At 31.7% G+C, this 20,304-nt stretch overlaps 1 protein-coding gene across 4 annotated transcripts in view; it reads left to right on the top strand.

Moving 5' to 3' along the window:
• The window catches only part of Amph (amphiphysin), a 354,651-nt gene that overhangs the window by 298,123 nt on the left and 36,224 nt on the right, over window positions 1–20,304 (top strand). The window lies entirely within an intron of this gene.

Below are 20,304 nucleotides of genomic sequence, written 5' to 3' on the forward strand. Positions count from 1 at the left end.
AAGAAAATATTTAAATAAGAGTACAGAGGACTTTTTTCTAACTATGTTTGTTTTACATATTATTTGTGAAACTTTGATACCATTTTTCTTTTCCTTATCTTGTTCAAGAAAAGATTTTAACTAAAAAATATTACTAATTTCATTATTTGAGATTTTATGTTACTAATGATGATAATTTTATCCTATTAAATACATTTTCTAAACTATTGAAAACTGAACTTTGTTTCGAAGGTTGTCATTTTGTTTGAATGCGACAAAAAATTCTAGAAAAATCTTCTTTATGCATATTTTATGATAATTGTTTTGTTTCTACGCGAAATTTCAGTCAAATTGACCAGTTTTCAGTAAAATACCTACAGATAATCAAAAATATATATTGGGTGTTCAAAAGGTTACTCAATCTTATGGGAATATGAATATGGTAATGAGTACTTACGTATATTCCCATAATAAAAAGTGATATCCCATAATATAAGAGAATATACCAAACTATAAGTGATATATCATAAAAGTCATATTCCCGTAATTGAAATGATCTCCATTATGCGATTCACACACAATTGAATACGAAGTTGCATGCTCTTAAACATATGTTGTAACATTTGTTTAAGAATTACAGCGATACATCGTTCAGTTTCGCTTTGCAATTCGGGAATGGTGTGACGATGAGTTTTATAAGCGACATCCTTAAGGTATCCCCCACAAGAAAAAGTCAGCAGGGGATAAATCAGGAGACCGAGGAAAACTGATCCATCAAAACACTGATCCAAGAAAGTCATAGTATTGTTGGCTGTATGAACCTTAGCATTGTCCTGTTGAAATCACGTGTACTCTAGCCGGGCTGCAGGTATAGTGTTTACAAGTTGTTGCATCATCTGTATGTAGCGCTCACTGTTTTTACTGTGACGTGAAAGAACTTCATGAAGATTCGCTTACGTGAAATTGCATATCAAACATTCACTTTTTGCCCGCGCAGACGAGATTTGTGCAGCTGATGTAGATTTTCCTTACACCGAATGCGTGAATTCTGTCCATTCACGTATCTGTCAAGGTGGAACCGTGCCTCGTCAGACCGAAACCTATCATCGAGTTCTTCTCAATCTGGCTTTATAAGTGACATCAACCTTTGACAGAAAGCTTTACGTTTTCCAGTGTCTGCAGGTAACAACTCGTGAAAAACACGATGTACGTATATATCTGTTAAACATTTGCGCAATGCCTTGTGGGTACTATCAACGGAGTTGGTAGAAAACCTTTACGTTAGATCTTACGATATACAATAAAGAATCAACTCCACCTATCGTCTTTCAGCAATTGTTTTACCGTATTCTCTCCAAGACAAACCAAGACGTAATAGTATACACAGATGGATCGAAACGGAATGATACCGTTGGATGCTTATTTGTTGTTAATGTTAGAACCTATGTTTGGTCTACCTAATATTGCAAGTGTATTTACTACCGAACTGTACGCTATCAATAAATCTTTGAATACCGATCACTCATAATATCGCCATATCCGTATTTGCAGTAACTCGTGCTGTGCTCTCCGAGCTTTAGAAGATTTGTATTCTAAACATCCTCTCGTTACCGAGATCTATAATAAAATTGTTGAGTTGATACGTAGCAACACATAAGTGAGTTTCTGTTGACTCCTCCGCCACGTATGAATTCCGAGTAATGAACATGCAGATTCCGCTGCTAAAGACGCATGTAGTCAACCATCCTTCACCGCTCGTATTACTACATCTGACTCTATTAATTGTGTAAAACACACTATTCGTGCAAAGTCGCAAGGTGACTGGACTGCTAAAGTTTATAAAAAAACTTCGATTTATCAAAGATACTGTGCTGCCAGGGGATTCCTCACGCCGCCGAGAGGAAGTGGTCCTCTGCCGATTGCGGTTGGGACATACGAGAGTTACTCATGGGTTTCTGATATCAGGAGAAAATCTTCCATTATGCATAAGATGCGATAGCCGCTTGAATGTCCGCCACATCCTTGTGGATTGCAAGTTACCCGACCTTGCGTCTTAAATATAAATTGTCCAGAAACACACGACGAATCCTGGGCAATGATAAGGAGATTTTAGACCGGGTGATGTTTTTTCTTAAGGCCGTCCATTTTAATCGGATATTTAATTTACTGTAATGTGTATCAGCTCTTCATACTAATTACCGTGTAGCAGTAGGAAATTTTATTGTTCTGATTAAGAAGGAAAATGTGATTACTGTTTGTTTATTAGAACAAATGTGTCGTGTCCGAGCGATGATAACGCCGAAGCGTTTTTCGCCCAGAAAATAAAACTACCAACGGTTAGACCATACTGACTAAATAGGCGTCTCACAGACTTCTTGTAACTGACAGAATATGCAGCTTACTTTTCGATCACCGTTTCTGATGTTAGCACTTTGGTCGACCACTTTTGGCTGAATCTGCCACATTCCCTGTCTCTTGGAACTGGTCGTACAGCCGCTTGAAGGAAGATTTGTTAGCTGCATCCACACTATACTTATCTGTGAAGGCATTTTTTGGTTCTGGACATAACTTTCTTTCTTTCTTTTCCTGTTTAGCCTCCGGTAACTACCGTTTAGTTAATTCTTCAGAGGGTGAATGAGGATGATATGTATGAGTGTAAATGAAGTATAGTTTTGTACATTCTCAGTTCGACCGTTCCTGAGATGTGTGGTTAATTGAAATCAAACCACCAAAGAACACCGGTATCCACGATCTAGTATTCAAATCCGTGTAAAAATAACTGGCTTTACTAGGACTTCAACGCTAGAACTCTCGACTTCCAAATCAGCTGATTTGGGAAGACGCGTTCACCACTATACCAACCCGGTGGGTTGGTTCTGGGCATAACTGGCATATCTAACCTATTGGGAGACAATGGATATTCTCTGCTGCATTGTATAACCCAGTCATTCCCAAATTGTGCGCCGCGGCGCCCCGGGGAGCCGCGAAATATTGTAAAAGTTTCATGATTAATTGAACCAACACATTTTTATGATTATTAATTTAACGTTAATAAAGTAAAAAAATAATGATGAAGATACACGAATTTTATGTATTTTTATCTCTTACTTACGAGTTGTCATACTTTTACTTAGGGTAGGGCACCATGGAAAATTTTTAATTGAAAAAGGGCGCCGCGACTCGGAAAATTTTGGGAACCATTGTTGTAATCCATTTTTCTTCAATTAAACCGTCAACAAAAGAAAGAAAACATTCTTCTACAATGTTGCGTCACTTTTTGAACACCCTTTTTATATTTTTTAATAAATTACATACTATAATTACCTTTTATCATAAGGTATAATTATTTTTTAAATTATTTTGTTTTGGCTATAATGTATTTGATTGCTCCTATTACATAGTAAATAAATACAGTAGGTAGTTTGTTAAGAACTGCTAAATAATATCTATTTGATTTTGTATTTACATTGTAGAAATAATTTAAATTTGAGTATTTTTTAATGATAGAAATGGTTTATAGAGAAATTAATTTTTAAACTGTTTACTAAATTTATATTTATTAGCTAAATTTGATGAAACTTTTTAAAATTGTTTTTTATACATTTTTGTATTATTATTTTACTTTTAATCCTTTTTTACAAGTAAATAGTTCATTAGATTATAATTTATATTATTTTGTATTGTTTTCAGCCGTTTTATTATTGTCAATGCTCTATATATATATATATATATATATATATATATATATATATTTAAAGGCTTATCTGTGAAGGCTTACCATAGGAATATGTTTTTGACGGAAATAATAATGTTTTATTTTTAGAATTGGTTCTTTTCTGCTGTATTGTTTTGAATTGCAATTTATTTGACGAAAATTAATAACAGTTGGAAAATGATTCGTAAAATGTATACCAATTTTATTTTATTTTTCCGGTTATGTATTTTCAACATCCTATAACTTGATTGAGAGATTATATACAAAAATTTGTATTGAAGTGTATGTAAGTATAGAGATTTGTCTGTTTTATCAGTTTTTTTTAAATAATTTTTTCTTATCTTTTCCTTCATACACCCTTTTCCATCCCGTAATTAATTGAAATTGTATTTATATAATTGTATATGTATGTATCATAATATCTTTATATAATCTAGAGGGTGGATATGTCTACCTTAGGGGGAAGACTCCACCGTACCCAAACTTCCGTACCGTAACGAGCCTACTGACCATAACGGTAGCTGTCTTCCTTTCTATTAATGTATTTTTTCCTTGAAAAAATCCATATAGATCGTTTATAGGTGAATTACTCTGCCCGCAACCAGATAAACATCTGAAATTGATTGTCACAAGGTAAAAAGATTGTAATCGGTCCAGTAAAGGCATCAACAAGATTGCTAACTGCAACAATAGAAACAAAACAGCAAATAAGAATACATTTCTTACCGATAGTTATATTACATCCAGCACTCTTTGTCGTTAGGTACGATGTCTAATTGTAGACCTGAAGAATACCACATCGTACAGCATTGAAATTGTTTGCTTAAAAATAATACTCGTCTCTTCCCGAACTTTGATCGATCTAAATTTTAAATGTTTCCCGTCTATTGGCCATTTCAGTTTTTCTCGTACTTTCTTAGTGTGCATTCTCAAAAGTTGTATTCTCAGCAAATCATTAAACCGTGGTCAAATAAAAACAGGATTGGCAATAATGTTGTTAAAATATATTGTACAGATTAGGAAAAAATTCATATTTGTACCAAAAGCCGGAAAAGCAATTTAAAATAGAAATGGTCGGTATATTGAAACCGTTCATCGGAAAATTTGTTTTAATATTTAAACGAGAGAAAAAAAAATCTTTCATAGATTATACGAAAATAATTTTTTAATCAAATTGTGGAAAATTGAAATTACACTAATGGGAAATAGGCAAAAATGGATAATTTTTATTTAAAATTTTACGTTATTATTATAGTTTTCTTCGAATAGAATTATTGTTATCTCAACAGTAATGCAGACAAGAACGAGTATAAATAATTTTCAAAACATTATCTTGTTTCTGTAAGTATTTTTAAGATGTAACATTCAAAAGCAAAATATGACGATATTTTAGTTTTTTTTTTTTTTTACTTTTAAATACCTTTTATAAAATATTTTTTATTACTGTAACATATGGTAATATTTAGTTAAAATACAGTGTAATGAAAATAAAAATTGCTGTATTGTATTTTTTGAGCATGATTTTCTTAGTTTTAATAACTTTTATTTGTTTATTTAATCACTTAATTTTAAATATTTGATTTATACATTATTACTTCTTTGGTATATCTTTTAAAAATAATTTATTATCATTTACAAATTACGATAAAGATTATGATGTATTATTTCATTATTATCATTAAAATGAATCAAATTTTAACTTTTATTGCTGTTTTTAATCTTAATTATATGTTTTTAACTCGTTTCCTGACAAATTATTTTTATCTGTCTAATAAATTTATTGCATATAATATTGGATTTATATTTATTAAATAATAATAATATTTTTAATCGGCTAATTATATTGATAATAAAATTTATTGATAATTTGGGCTAATTTGATTTTAATTTAATACAGTATAAATTAACTGGCATGATTAATTTTTTTTAAATTTTTCTCGTTTTATTAATCCATTAATACATTTCTAACTTTAATTTTTTACCGACTTTAAGTTAGATCAACTGATAGTCGCTGCAAATTACCAAGATGTTGGTATTTTCTCACTCATAAGTAAAATGTACCGGTTATTATTTTAACTTAAGCGAACTACAGGAAATAGTGGCATCTATTAGTTGTTTCTAGATTTAGAATGTTTTTCCCTGAGACCTCGATGCTGCAAAACACGCAAGGGGAAAGTGCAGAAATGTATTTCTTGAGATGTTCCACCTGTTTTTGAATCATCAGGTTGTAAAAAGAATGTAGTTTAATGATTTGCTCTAGCCTTTGTAATGCAATACTGTATCCATGTAGTAATGGAATATTTTTTCCTAAATGATATTAAAATTAACTAATGTTAGCTCACAAATTATTTAAAAATATAATTGGTTGGGAATGTTCCATAAGTAAACATTAACCTGATCAATAATACCTGTGAAGTATTTGTATCTACTGACGGTACTGGTTGTTTATATGTAAGTAAATAAATAAACTGAAAAAGAAAAAAAAAAATATATATATATATATATAAGTTATAAATAAAAATATGTTATATGTTTGTTATCGCACCGCCACTTTTTTTCATTTTTTTGATGCAATTTCTTTATTAACAAACAACATATTATTTATTGCAATGTATTAAACAAAAAATGTGTCTGTTAGCGAGCGTAGGTTGTTTGTTTAGTTTATTTTGATTCCGTTTACTGATGAATCGTTTGTATATCAACTTAACCTTTCTTTCTTTTTTGTTTAGCTTCCGGAACCACCGTAAGATATTATTTCAGAGGATGATATGTACGGATGTAAGTGAAATATAGTTTTGTACAGTCTCAGGTCGACAGTTCCTGAGATGTGTGGTTAATTGAAACCTAACCACTAAAAAACACCGGCATCCACGATCTAGTATTCAAAGCCGTATAAAAGTAACTGCCTTTACTAGCATTTGAACTTTAGAACACTCGACTTCGAAATCAACTGATTTGCGATGACGAGTTCACCTCTAGACCAACCCGGTGGTTATATCATCTTTTTTCTTTTTTTTTACCTCCGAGACCACCTTTAGGTATTACTTCAGAAAATGAGACAATTTTTTTAGCGTGTGAAAATGCCATGCCTGACCGGGATTCGAATCCGGGACCTTCGGATGAGGCGAGACGCTACTACTCGCACCACGGAGGCCGGCTATATCAACTTCTTTCTTTTTCCTGTTTAGCTTCCGGGAATTACCGTTCATGTATTACTTAAGAGGATGAATGAGGATGGTATGTAAGAATATAAATGAAGTGTAGTCTTGTACAGTCTCAGTTCGACCATTGCTGACATGTATGGTTAATTGAAATCCAATCACCAAAGAACACCCCGGTATCCACGAGTTATAAAAGTAACTGCTTTTACTAGAACTTGAACTTTGGAACTCTCGACTTCCAAATCAGTCAATTTGGGAAGACGTGTTCACCAATAGACCAACCCGGTGGGTCAAAAGCCATACCAACGTAACCTAACCAAACATAACGTTAAATAAAACGCATTAACGCTATTTAACGTTGGTAAGCGAGCGTAGGTTATATTTGGTTAGGCTAAGTTCATTCATCCTAGTAAAGTCCTTGTAACCTTTATACGGATTTGAATACTAGATCGTGGATACCGGTGTTCTTTGGTGGTTGGGTTTCAATTAACCACACATCCCAGGAATGGTCGAATTGAGTCTGTACAAGACTACACTTCATTTATACTCATACATATCATTCTCATTCCTTCTCTGAAGTAATAGGTGAACGGTAATTCTCGGAGGCTAAACAGGAAAAAAGAAAGATAGAGAAGTTGTTATACGTACGATTGGTCAGTACACGGAATCAACATAATCTAAATTCTTTTGTAATTTTTATTTTTCATTAAAAAAATGTACTTTTTCCACCTTAAATAAACGTTATTATTCATTTTATCAAGAAATTTGAAGAAGTTGTATAAAAAAAAGTGGCGGTGCGATAACAACAAGTACTAAAATAAATTATAAAACACAACTTTGTAAACAGTTTTCACTGAAAATTAATTTTTTTTACTATTACAAGTCGACGCTGAATAACAAAAACCATATATAACTATTTACTTACCCGTAATTTTGTGCTGATATCAGAAATTAGAAACTAAAAAAAAGATTTAAAATTATTATTTTATTGTAGATTTATTTTAAAGTTAATTTTATGTGTCTAAAGTTGTATACGACTAAAAATATCCCATTCTTCTGAAGAAAAGTCGTTTGGAAGAAATGTAAAGATAAGAAACTATATAAAAATAAGAAAAAGAATACAAGAAATGATGTAAAGAGGCAGCCAAAGAATATGAACTAGGGTTTTCAGGAGTGTAGGTATATGTAATATTTTTTCTCCGTTAAATTTGTAAAAGTTTTACATGAAAATACTATAAATGTCAGAATAACGTAGAGCTATTTTTTTTTTTTTTTAATTAAATACTTATGCAGTAGCGATGATAAAAAATATTATATGTAAATCATTATAGGCAATGTATTTTTTTTTCAGTTATATGAAAAACTTATAACAGAACCGCAAGAGAAATTACTTCTATAAAAAAGAATTTTTTTATGAAATTCTTTTATCTCTTTTTCCCCGTTTTGTTCCTTTCTTTTTTCCTATTTTTTGTATGAAATTCAAGGTTGTATTGACAACCTTTTCCTTTTGTTGAGGTCAGGTAAAAAAATTATACTTATTCTTGTATCATTTAATTTATTAGTTTATGAATATTTTATTATTAAAAAAAAAAACGTCGGAAAGAAAAGTTTCTATAATGAGATTTATATATTTATCTTTTTTCCATTAAATTTGATAAGTGTAATGAGGTTAATTGGATTTTATGCACTAAAAATATGTAGCCCAAATTTTCGGCTTTAATTATATTTGAAAGATGAAAACGGCTGTCTCAAGGTCAGTCGCTTTTAAATCTCTTGCTTTTATCTTGTATTCCTTCAAAAATTATTAATTCAATGAGGGAGATAATGAAATTTAAATTATATTCTGAATTTTTTAATTTGTAAACTGATCATTTAGCCATGTTTCAAATATATTTTTATTTGGTTATATTATTTTTTTTGAAATTCCTTATAAGTTCTTTAGCTTAATGAAACATTGACATGTCTGATTCAAAACATTATGATGTATTCATAATTATACTCCTAAAGAAGATGTATGATGTAAAAAGCAGGATTTTAGTTTAAGATTCAGATCTGTTAATTGTCGGCCATTTTAAAAACAATTACCCATTTTTTACTATTAGTATCCATGTAATTTTTTTTTCTGATCGTAAAGATTTTGTAGTCTCATCAGAAAATGAAAGGAATTTAATGCAATGTATTTCTAATCCTTTAACCCGACGTGGTGTTCTTGTTATGTTGAGAACGGCTAATCCGATTTCAAGAGTGTTTTTTGTCGCGTACAATCTTTGTACGGAGTGGGCGGAAAGTTCCTTTACACTGTAATAAAGAGACTGTCTTGTACAGTCTCAGTTCGACCATTCCTGAGATGTCTGATTAATTGAAACCCAACCACCAAAGAACACTGGTATCCGCGATCTAGTATTCAAATCTGTGTAAAAATAACTGACTTTACTAGGACTTGAACGCTGGAACGACTTCCAAATAAGCTGATTTAAATAAATCCAGCTTAATCCGGCTCTAGTGCTGCCAATTCTAACCGCTGCGGGAAAAGGTGGGGAGAAAAGGACGTGGTGGGGATCGTCTGCTGTATTCATTGGTGGTGGGATGACCTTAGTCAAAATCGAGTGTGGAACGAAAGCAGATAACAGTATGTTCGCTGTCGATGAGCGTTTATTAATTTGTATGTGAATACACGAACGTTTACACACTGGTAAAACATTGGAGAATATTATGAATGACTTTTTTTGTGCGTTTTGAGAAATCGTCATCGACTCGATAGACGTTATTGACATGGGAGAAGAAGACTTTTGCAACGGGAACTTTTCTTGATGCACAGCGCCGTAGGAGGCCGAGCTCCGAAGCTGTGACTTATGCTTCTGTGGAGATATCGATTCAATGATCACGATGAAAACAACGCGCAAACTTTCTGCAGAATTGGGCATTCCAAGATCGACAATGCGAAACCATATGCGGAAGGACTTGGAAAATTAAATATTTTCTCCCAGCCACAATTAATGAGTTGAATGAAAATGTCCTTGATCGACGTTATTATGTATGTCAGTTATTTGTTGAACGCTTTCCCAGAGCATACGATAAAAAGAACCACATGTTCTCAGACGAGTATGCGATTTATCGAAGCTTTTGGTAAATCCCACAAACCGAAATGTTTTTTTCTGGGTGAAAGACAATCCTCACTGTTTTGAGGAAATCGAACACTATCCGCCTTCTGTTATAATTTTGGCTGGGATGACAGCTGAACATCTCCTTTGTCCTTATTTTTTCGATGGCGCAGTTAATCAACACGGTTATTTGAGAATGACCAACGAGCGGTTGCTTCTAAAATTAATGTCAAAAGGGTTCGCTGACATCATTTCGTTTCAGAAAGACGGTGCTCCAGCGTATTGCTTTGAATGTCCGCAGATGCCTCGGTGAAATTTTTTCGAATCGGTCGTGGATCAGAAGAGGTACCGGCTTCATTGCCTTGGCCAGAAAGAAGCTCTTACCTCACCGTACCTGACAATGCCTTCTGAGGTTTTGTAAAAGAAGAGATTCGCAAACGCAGATACATTAATAACGAGCAGCTCCAAGACGCTATTCGATCAGCATTTGAAATTACCACCCCTGATATGCTGTTGCGGATGAACAACCGGACATGGATGCGCATAAAGCACTCTGGTGCTTTGAACATTGTTGAACCCATACAGACGTTAAAGATCCATAGAAGGTAAGCTGCACCTATCCTAATAATGTCATAACTATCGTAAAGGGACTTCACGCCCACCCCGGAGTTACAGTATCTTATACATAAGGTACACACAAATGCTGCAGTTTATAAGTAGATAAAATAAAATAATATAAATTATAAAGTAAACATTTATCAAATAATATTTTTGTCATATTTTCATTATTATTAATTTTTTTTTTAATTAGGATGTTAAGAAATTTTCCCAGTATCTTAAATAATCTTTTGCTTATATATTCATCTAGTGCAGTTAGACACGGGAGGCATGATGTTACTGAGTTTTAAGTGCACATAGTCTCAGTTTCGTGGATACATATCGATAAAATTTCGTTACGATTAAATTCTAATTACTTTAAATGTACTGTAAAATTTAATGAATATTGTATAACTTAAATAAATTTATTTTATTTAAGTTCTCAAATTTGATTTAGAAAATAGGCTAAAGGAAACGAAAATTATCTTTTGTATACAACATTGGTAGTTTTCGAAAATGTATTTGATTTTGTAGAATAAATTAAGATTTTAAGAAAAACATATTGAAAAGTATTAATTAAAGTATTAATATTTTTAATTTCCACAAAAATTAGCTGGTTGTAATACGAGTATAGAAGAGGAATGATAAGCTGCAATACAGAAATAAATAAAATAAGGATGACGCCCCTCCGCTTTCCATTTTATGTAGTTATAAGAGAAACAATAAAGAAAGTTAAGGAAACATGTAAGGAGAGAATAAGAATTCGGGAGAAAAATACAAATGTGAATGTTCACTGTGTTATTTATTTTGGGTGAAGAAACTAGGAATAACTTAAAAGAATTATCATGGAAAACTCAATGAGAGCTATCATCCATATTCAGATGCATCGCGAAGGCTTCCCGGAACTTTCATAACTATTTTACTCGTGAAAATTATGGAAAAAGTTCATGTAAACTTATGTCCTAAAATAATTTGTTTGGGAGTTACGGTTAGTGAAAAGTTTCGTTCGGATTTCAGCTACCCCGGTGAAATGAGGTCGTACTGAAATTTTAGGATCTTAATTAAAGGGCAGAATTAGTGATTTCTTGTGGGTTTTGACCTGAAAATCGAATAAAATAGGTCCAAGAGCCGTACCTCCAGTAGTTTTTGAGACGCTTGTGGTGAAAACCAGTAAATTGGGGTAAAAATCCTGTTTTTTATGTTTGACCAACAATAACTTTGTTAAATGGGTAATAAACACATAAAACATTTAAATAAAACTTGTGAAGAATTTAATTTTGAACAAGTTGGTGTAAGCTAAGTTGAATAAAACAGAGCAAAGTTTGAAAAATTCGAATTTTATTTAGAAAGAGTACATTACTACATTTGTCAGAAAAGAACTCATTTAATGTAAACAAAAACTAAATTTTTTTTGGTGATGCGAAACATTTGTAACAACAAAATTTACTGGTAAAAATTTCGGTTAAAAATTTTAACTCTGTTAAAAAAGCTGGAAATTACACTAATTGTATAATAAAAAAAAAAAACTAGATTATGAATTTTTTATTAATGACAGAAATACAATAAATTATTTGAAAAATTATTTCAAAGTTGTCAATAAGATACAACAGCTGATCAATAATGTGCAATAGTGTATAGTTTAAATCATTCTATAAGGTATGTTTAGTATATCGGGTACTGTAAACTGTTCTGTCGTTAGCGAAGGTTCTTTGTGAATTTTAGTTTTGAACGTAGTCGGTTTGCCATTGAATTAGTGCTAATACTTATTTACAACAGAGAAATACGCTGAAATCGTATTCATTTTGGGTGTGTGTAATGGTATGCTACAACTACAGCAGTAGAATATGAAATACGTTTTCCGAATCGCGTAAATCCCGAACCCAAAATAATTAGTACGACTTTTCGCAATCTTCGGGAAACAGGTTCACTACCTAGTAATCGTACCAGATACGCTGTTATTGATGAAATTATTATCGATGCACTCCAGGCGTCAGTACATGACGTCTTTCTAAGTAGATCGGACTTTCCGGTTTGATGGTTTGGAGAACACTTAAACAAAACAAGTTTTATTATCATAAATAGCCAGTTCCAACATCTACACCTAGGAGAAGATACGCTTGTCGTTCTGCAACTGGTTCAGTTCAAATCGACAACTCCACAAGTATTTTTAGTTTACCAACAAGACAAATTTCACTTGAGGTGGCGTCAACTTACGCAATGAGCATACATGGGTTGAAGTATGAAACGGTGGAAGGCAATTTTCTACACCGATTCAACTTCAACGCGTGGTGCGGTCTTCTTCGCAATCATCTGTTTTGACCGTTTATATTACCCGGCTGCTTAAATGCTGAGGTCTATTTGTACTTTCTTCTAGAAGAATTATCGTTAGCTGTTGAAGATGTTTCTCTAGCGCGTAGACGAAAAGTATAATCGTACTTCCAGCACGATGGCTTGCCTTCCCACTTCTCTCGTACCGTTTCCAGTCACTTAAATCATCGTTTCCCTGAGAAATGGATCGGTCGTGGTCTACATTTCTGGCCATCAAGTCGCTTGATCTAACACCTTTAGATTTTTGCTTTGGGTATGGATGAAACGTATTGTATACAAAAATAAAATACATTCTCATGAGGAATTCATTGACCACATTCTGGATACGGGAAGCAACTTAAAGTCAGCTCTAAAGAAACAAAATCAATACAGAAACGTACCAAGAAATTTGTTGAAAATGGCAAGCTCGTTTTTGAACAATTATTTTAAACTGATAATACACTTTGGTTTAGTGTACTCTTTCTAAATAAAATTCGAATTTTTCTAATTCTTTGTTTTATTCAACTTATCTTACACAATTTTGTTCAGAATTAAATTTTCTACAAGGTTTGTTTAAACGTTTTATGCGTTTATTACCCATCTAACAAAGTTATTGTACGTCAAACATAAAATCAGGGTTTTTACCCCCAATTTATTGGTTTTCACTACAGATTTCTCAAAACCTACTGCAGGTACGGCTCTTGGACTCTATTTTATTCAATTTGTCAGGTCATAATCCATAAAAAATCACTAATTCTGTTCTTTAATTAACATCCTAAAATTTCAGTATGACCTCATTTCACCAGGGTAGCTGAAATCCGAGCGAAATCGTTCCCTAGCCTTAACTCGCAAACGAAGCATTTTAGGACATATATTTTTATTGACTTTTTCCATTATTTTCACTAGTAGAATAGGTTATAGGATAGTCCCGGGAGAACTTGCAACGTTTACATTCTAAACGTTGCAGTGGGAGAAATTCAATTTTAAAGTAAACACGAAAGGTAAGGGAAGTGTCAGACAAAGGAAGATAATGAAGAATTAAATGCTGAAGAAGAACACCATATTCCAGAAGTTGCATTTGTTGCATCTTGGAGTGAGAGGTGAGAAATTATAGGAGTAGATGAATTTTAGAAAATTTCACTGAAAAGATAAACTAATTCTTGTATACTGTTTAATGTAATAAGCTTTTTTTTTGGAGATAAATTACTCAGTTTATATAATATTTTATCAGCTATTTTTAAATTTTTGTCTAAATTCTGAAAATAAAATTCTATGGTACATTGTATTTAAGTAATTTTTTTTGCCTGCGGTACAGTTGCTACTCTTAAATCATCTACTTCTCACAGTATGAATAATTTTAAAATTTCTTACTCATTTTACTGTTCATACCATTTGATATTTATACATTTTGATAACAACTTTTTCTTCGACCGCATGTACTTTGACAAATGATAAAATAAGAATTTTAAAAACTGACGAAGCCGTTTAGAAGAAACATGGCTACTGCAAAACCCCCTGACGGCTTATAACCGTAAAACTAATCTAAAAACCTGCTCTGAGGTGATGCAGTTATTTTTTGCATTACATATAATTATTGTTATATGCAGCAGGTTCTTAAATTAGTTTTACGATTATAACCCACCAGGAGACGCTGCAGTAGATGTGTTTCTCTAAAACGGCTGGGCTGATTTTGATGAGATTTTTTGCCTTACTTATGTATTGCCTCGGAGCCCTTAGAGAAACACATCTCCTGCAGCGTCTCCTGGTGGGCTATAATCGTAAAACATGTCTAAGAATCTGCTCTGAAGTGATACCTGTGTTAGGTAATGCAAAACGTCGCATAGATATTGGTCCATTAGTTTTTGAAGAAAATCGTAATACACACACACACAAACACAAAACCTCTTACCCTCAACGCATATACAGTCTCCGTTCCTTTGTTGGTAAAAATAAGAATTGTCATTTTCAACACCATCTTCCTGGTTGTTTTTGCCCTTGTTAATTATTTGTTCAAAATTGTTGTTATTCAAGATTTCATGCATAAACCTGAGCTGTCCATATTTAACCATTTCAAAAGTTCAAATATATTTATACATAAGATATTCATTCACGGTTGTTCATTTTCTGTATCAGTATTGTTAAATACTCTATGACAAAATTTTATTTCAATTTTTTGATGTTCATTTGAAACATTATCTGACGACATTACTGAAAATTCCAATCTGGAATTTGGAAGTCAAAAACTTTTCCAAATTTCAACTTTAACATCCTTTTCAAATTGACAAATTATAGATCATGATGAATTATTGAATTTCCATTGTTTACAATTTTAAAGGATTTATAAAAGCAAAAAAAAAAGAAAAAAATTATTATAAAGCCAAGAAAGTTTTCTTTTTTAGTAAAGGATTCTACAAGTATGGAACAAACGAGGTTTTTCAGAAAATAACGAACTTTATTTTTTAATTTTTATTATTAATTTTACAGATTATTGGTCCTTGTCCCCTTCAAAGTACTTCCCTCCCCTATTCACACACTTGTCTCCTCAGCGATGTTTCCACTTCGCTAAGCAGTCCTAGACAGCTTCATTTGAAAGGGTCTTTAAGGTCCGTAACAAATTTGCTCTAATATCAACAATAGTCTCAAAACGGGCGTCCTTTAATCACTGATTCTAATTTCGGAAATAAGAAAAATCGCAAGGAGCTCGGTCTGGTAAGTAGGGAGGCTGAGGGAGGACAGTCATCTGATTTTTGGCCCGAAACTGACGAATTGACAAAGCTGATTGTGCGTTCGCATCGTCGTGTTGAAGGATCCACGAATTGCCTAGCCACAACTGTGGTCTCTTTTTGCGGATTTTTTTCACGTAATAGTTGTAAAACGCCTCGGTAGTACGCACAGTTCACTGTTTCATTTTGAAACAAGAATTCTAATGCACAATTCCATTGAAGTCGAAAAAACAGGGAGCATCACTTTGACGTTGGATCGAGACTGACTCGCTTTCTTGGGGCGTGGAAATCCTTTGCCAATCCATTGCGATGATTGAACTTTTGTCTCGATAAACAAGCCGTAAACCCTGTTCTCATCTCCCGTTATGATCCTTTGCATAAATGTTTCATCTTAATCGGCGTGTTCAAGAAGTTGCGGACAAATGTCCACTCGTTGTTCTTTCTTCTGTCTGTCATCAAACGAGGAACAAACTTTGCTGCAACTCGATGCATGTTAAATTTTTCAGTCAAAATGTCACGGCATGATCCAGTCGAAATGCTAAACTCTTCTGCAAGTTCTCTGATAGTAAATCTGTTATTTGCACGCACCAGAACGTTGATTTTCTGAGTGGGTGTCATCAGTTGAAGTCGAAGGCCTCCCTGATCGAGGGCCATCTTTAATCGACCGACGACCACTTTTAAATCGTTGAAACCATTCGTAACATTGCGTACGACACAGAGCATCATCTTCGTAATCTTTTCAAAAGTTGAAACGTTTCTTTGAAAGTTTTCTCCAGTTTCACGCCCAAAGTTTACGTTTTATCGTTGCTACCGAAAATCGCACATTACAAAAATCGCTTCTAACACTTCTGCAAGTTCTCTGACAGTAAATCTGTTATTTGCACGCACCAGATCGTTGATTTTCTGAACGCGTTGCACTCAAATAACAATAACACAGAAACTAAAAGAGATATCAACAATCCAAGATCATTCGATTACAGAGGGAATTATGTGGAACACAGTGCTGCCAACCTCACGTCACTAAATATCTCCTTTGGCGCCTAATTAAAAATGTTCTGTTATTTTCTGAACAGACCTCGTATACGTGGGAATTAGAAATAAAATTTTTTAAAAGAATTTTTATCGAGTAATAATACTGCATGGTAACAAAACCATGGTCAATAGGAAATTCACCTAAAAAACTGTAAATAATTTAAAAAAGGTTTCTGAAATGTGTCATTACGGAAATCTTTATAAATTGGTTGGGTTGATAAGTTTATGAAATGATAAGATCTTAATAACAAATTCAAGAAAGATAAGTTTTTAGCAGAATTTTATAAAAAGTACAATTTGTTACAGAGTCCAGATTTAGATGGTAGTTTATAGGGTAAAAAAGTGTAATGGAAGATTTAATATTAGAATAATCTGTAAAAATTATATTGAGGTTAAGAGGATGGCAAAAAATAGAATATAAAAGTACCTCAAACCAGTTAAATGATGAGAAAAAAGTATACATTTAAATTACATTTATATTTATTTTTAAATTCTACTATTGGCTAAAATGTATAATTGATTGATTGATTAAGTAATATTTTAATAATAATATTATGATGTAAAAGTTTTGTTAATAAAATAAACTTGCTCATGGTTTTTTCAGGTCATGTTTTTTTGTAATCTTATTTTTGTTTTAAATGGTTTATTTTATATAAATGGTAAAACATAGATAGATTGGTTATAATTGGATAGACAATACATGATAATGAAAAATTTGGCATCTCAGATGTTTATTTTTCCTCATTCATCCTCTGAATTAATACCTTACAGTGGTTCCAAAGGCTAAACAGAAAAGAAAAGAAAGACTATTATTATTTACTGATGGAAGTAGAAAGCCATATGACGTGGTACTGTAATTAAAAAAAATAAAATTGATTCAAGTTGAGAATGAACATAAGAAAAATTATCGGATAAAATAATTCTTTTAATTTTTAATCTAAAAAAAATAAAAATAAAACTTACCTTTGGTACTGTGTGTTTGAGAAAAATTAAAAAGAGAATCTTTCACAAATTAACCACAAGAATATAAAATGATTAAAGTCATAAGATTTTGTTTTCATAATCAGACAATTGATTGATTTGATATGTACTTTGCCCTATTCTATGCTAATATTCTTTATTTCAACAAACATTATTTATTCCATGTACTAGTGGACCTGGCAATGTTTCGCTATTGCTAAATTTGAGTGTATAATCATTTTGATACATAACAAACATCTCATGCCATGCTAACAAATATGTGGAACTAATAGCATGTTGGGCCTGGCTATGCTGTTCGCAATATCCCCATCTAGGCAGCTGGGACTTGGTCTTTCGTTCCCAAGCCTAAATGGGGGTAAACCCAGAGGGATCCCCTCATCGAGATACAGTTTTATAGTACCATGCCTCAAGCTAGGGGACCTCTAAAAGGAGAATCCCAGAGGGATCCCCCACGAGGACTATGGTCTTACACTTCCCATCTGGTCCCCGACGGACCAGTTGGGAATTTTCTCGTTTCTTAATATTTTACAAGTGACTATTTTCCATTTGCCACATTTCACATTACATTTGTTTCACACATATTTATTTTTAAATGAGATTTCTCCAAGCAATGAATTCTTATTATTCTCACTTATTATTAGTTTTAGTTAAAAGAATAATACAGTGAATCTTACCATGTTTATTTTCTCTTTGTGGATTTATTATGATCTACTTTAAAATTTTCATGAAATATTTTATTGGCTTTTTTCTATGTGCAGTTGATAAACCAACAACTCCAGGACATCATCAAATTGAAAAAGGATGTCAAATTTATTTATCACTTCTGAAATTTTAAAAAAATTCAGCCACTCTTTTTCAATTTTTCTTTGGTCGATGACTTTTCTGATATAAAAAAGATTAACAAAATCGTACATATCTGTAATTTCATGTTTTAAAATGGTGATGTTACATTGTTAAAAATGTGAAATACAAAGATTTGCCTCAAAATCCTAAAGTTCAGTTCTTAAAAATTTAAACTAAAAAGTTTAAATAAAAAAATTAAAATTAATCTAAGAACTTCAAAATAATCTTGTACTTATTTTGAATTAATGGATTTTTTCCAAGAGAATCAAATTCAACTTTGAGTTGTAGCAGATTTTATTTAAGGATTTCAAATGATTGAGATTTAACTGTACTTTTATGAAGAACATATATAGCCTTGAAAATTTACTTATTGCAGTTTACAAACAAATGAAGTGGGCGCATAATTAATTTATTAACATTTACAAACTTGTAAAATGTATTTTTTATAGAGTAAATAATATATATATTTATTTTGTCATCGAAATAATGTTTGTTTCTTTGATCAGTGATTCATTCGCTCAAGAAGTCTTTTTTACATAATACAATGTTGTAATTTGTTTTCATTCATGTAAAAGTATAATACTGTAAAAAAAAAAGAAGATATGTATGTGTTATACTAACAATACATATTTGTTTAACAATACGATCTATCTACAGCTTATTCATCAGCATAGTTATATATTTCAGTATTCTTTTGACATAACCTATACTTACTAGTTGATTTCCTTATCTGCATTTTAGATTATTATAAATTAGATGTAGTCTGTATTCATACAACAGCAACAAAAATCTTATAGCATTATGATGCTAAGTGTTCTTATATTGTTGCTAACTACTTATGAAGCACCTCTTTTTCTTTTCTTTTCTTTCTATTTCATCATATTTTATATATATATATTTTTTTTTCTTTCTTCCACCATTTATGTTTATTACATTATTCTTTTAACTCTACTTAACCTTATTTTGTAATCCCAAGGACAAATTTTATTACTACACCTGCATATTGTAACAACTATTTTACTTTTCTTTTTTTTTAAGTAGGGATTATAGATAACTGCTGTTTTACATTTTAAATTATTTTGTAATCAGTGTTAATTATATATTCTTTCTTTTCTTTTTTTAAGTTTCATTTTTAATGATTATGTTTTTTAAATGTTCCATGGTGTTATTGTGATACGGGTTAGTTTTATTTTTGAAGGTTTTGTTATTATATTTAATTTTTTTCGTATAGATCTAAAAAAAAATTATAACTAGTATTGTTTAACTTAAGTTATCTACAAATGTGGTTCATTAAAATGGCTAAGTATTGATATTATTATAAATAGATTTTTTTCTTTCATAATACTGCTGCTGGAGTTTGCGTTCCAAGTGGAACCAATATTTTGTTAAGGATGCAGTTTACCATTTTATTCAGGACAACCATATCTTTATTATTTGTATTAGTGATAATTTGATAGTGAGAAATTTTATTCTGTTACCTTGGTTTTCATGTGTTATTCATTGTAACTTTCCTAATGTGTAACATAAACGTTTAAATGCTTTTTTCTGTGTTATAGAGCATCATTAATTATCTGTTAGAAAGAAAGATGATTTTTATTTTATTGTTTCAAATGATGAATGCATTTTCATTAAGAATCAAAAATTTTCTGACTCATTATTTACTAAAAGAAATTGTATCATATATTTCACAGTAAATATACATATAGATTATTATATAATAGTACCAACCATTTATTACAATATAAAGCTTGTTGCATTTTACTCTATATCAGTTTTATTTACTGTCTTCATTATAACCACTGCTATTTCATATAATGGTTAATTTTGTAATTTTGGGTATCTTTTTGATGCTCCTCTCATCAAGG

The sequence above is a fragment of the Lycorma delicatula genome, chromosome 9 (assembly GCF_047948215.1).
Source record: "Lycorma delicatula isolate Av1 chromosome 9, ASM4794821v1, whole genome shotgun sequence".
Classification (NCBI taxonomy): domain Eukaryota; kingdom Metazoa; phylum Arthropoda; class Insecta; order Hemiptera; family Fulgoridae; genus Lycorma; species Lycorma delicatula.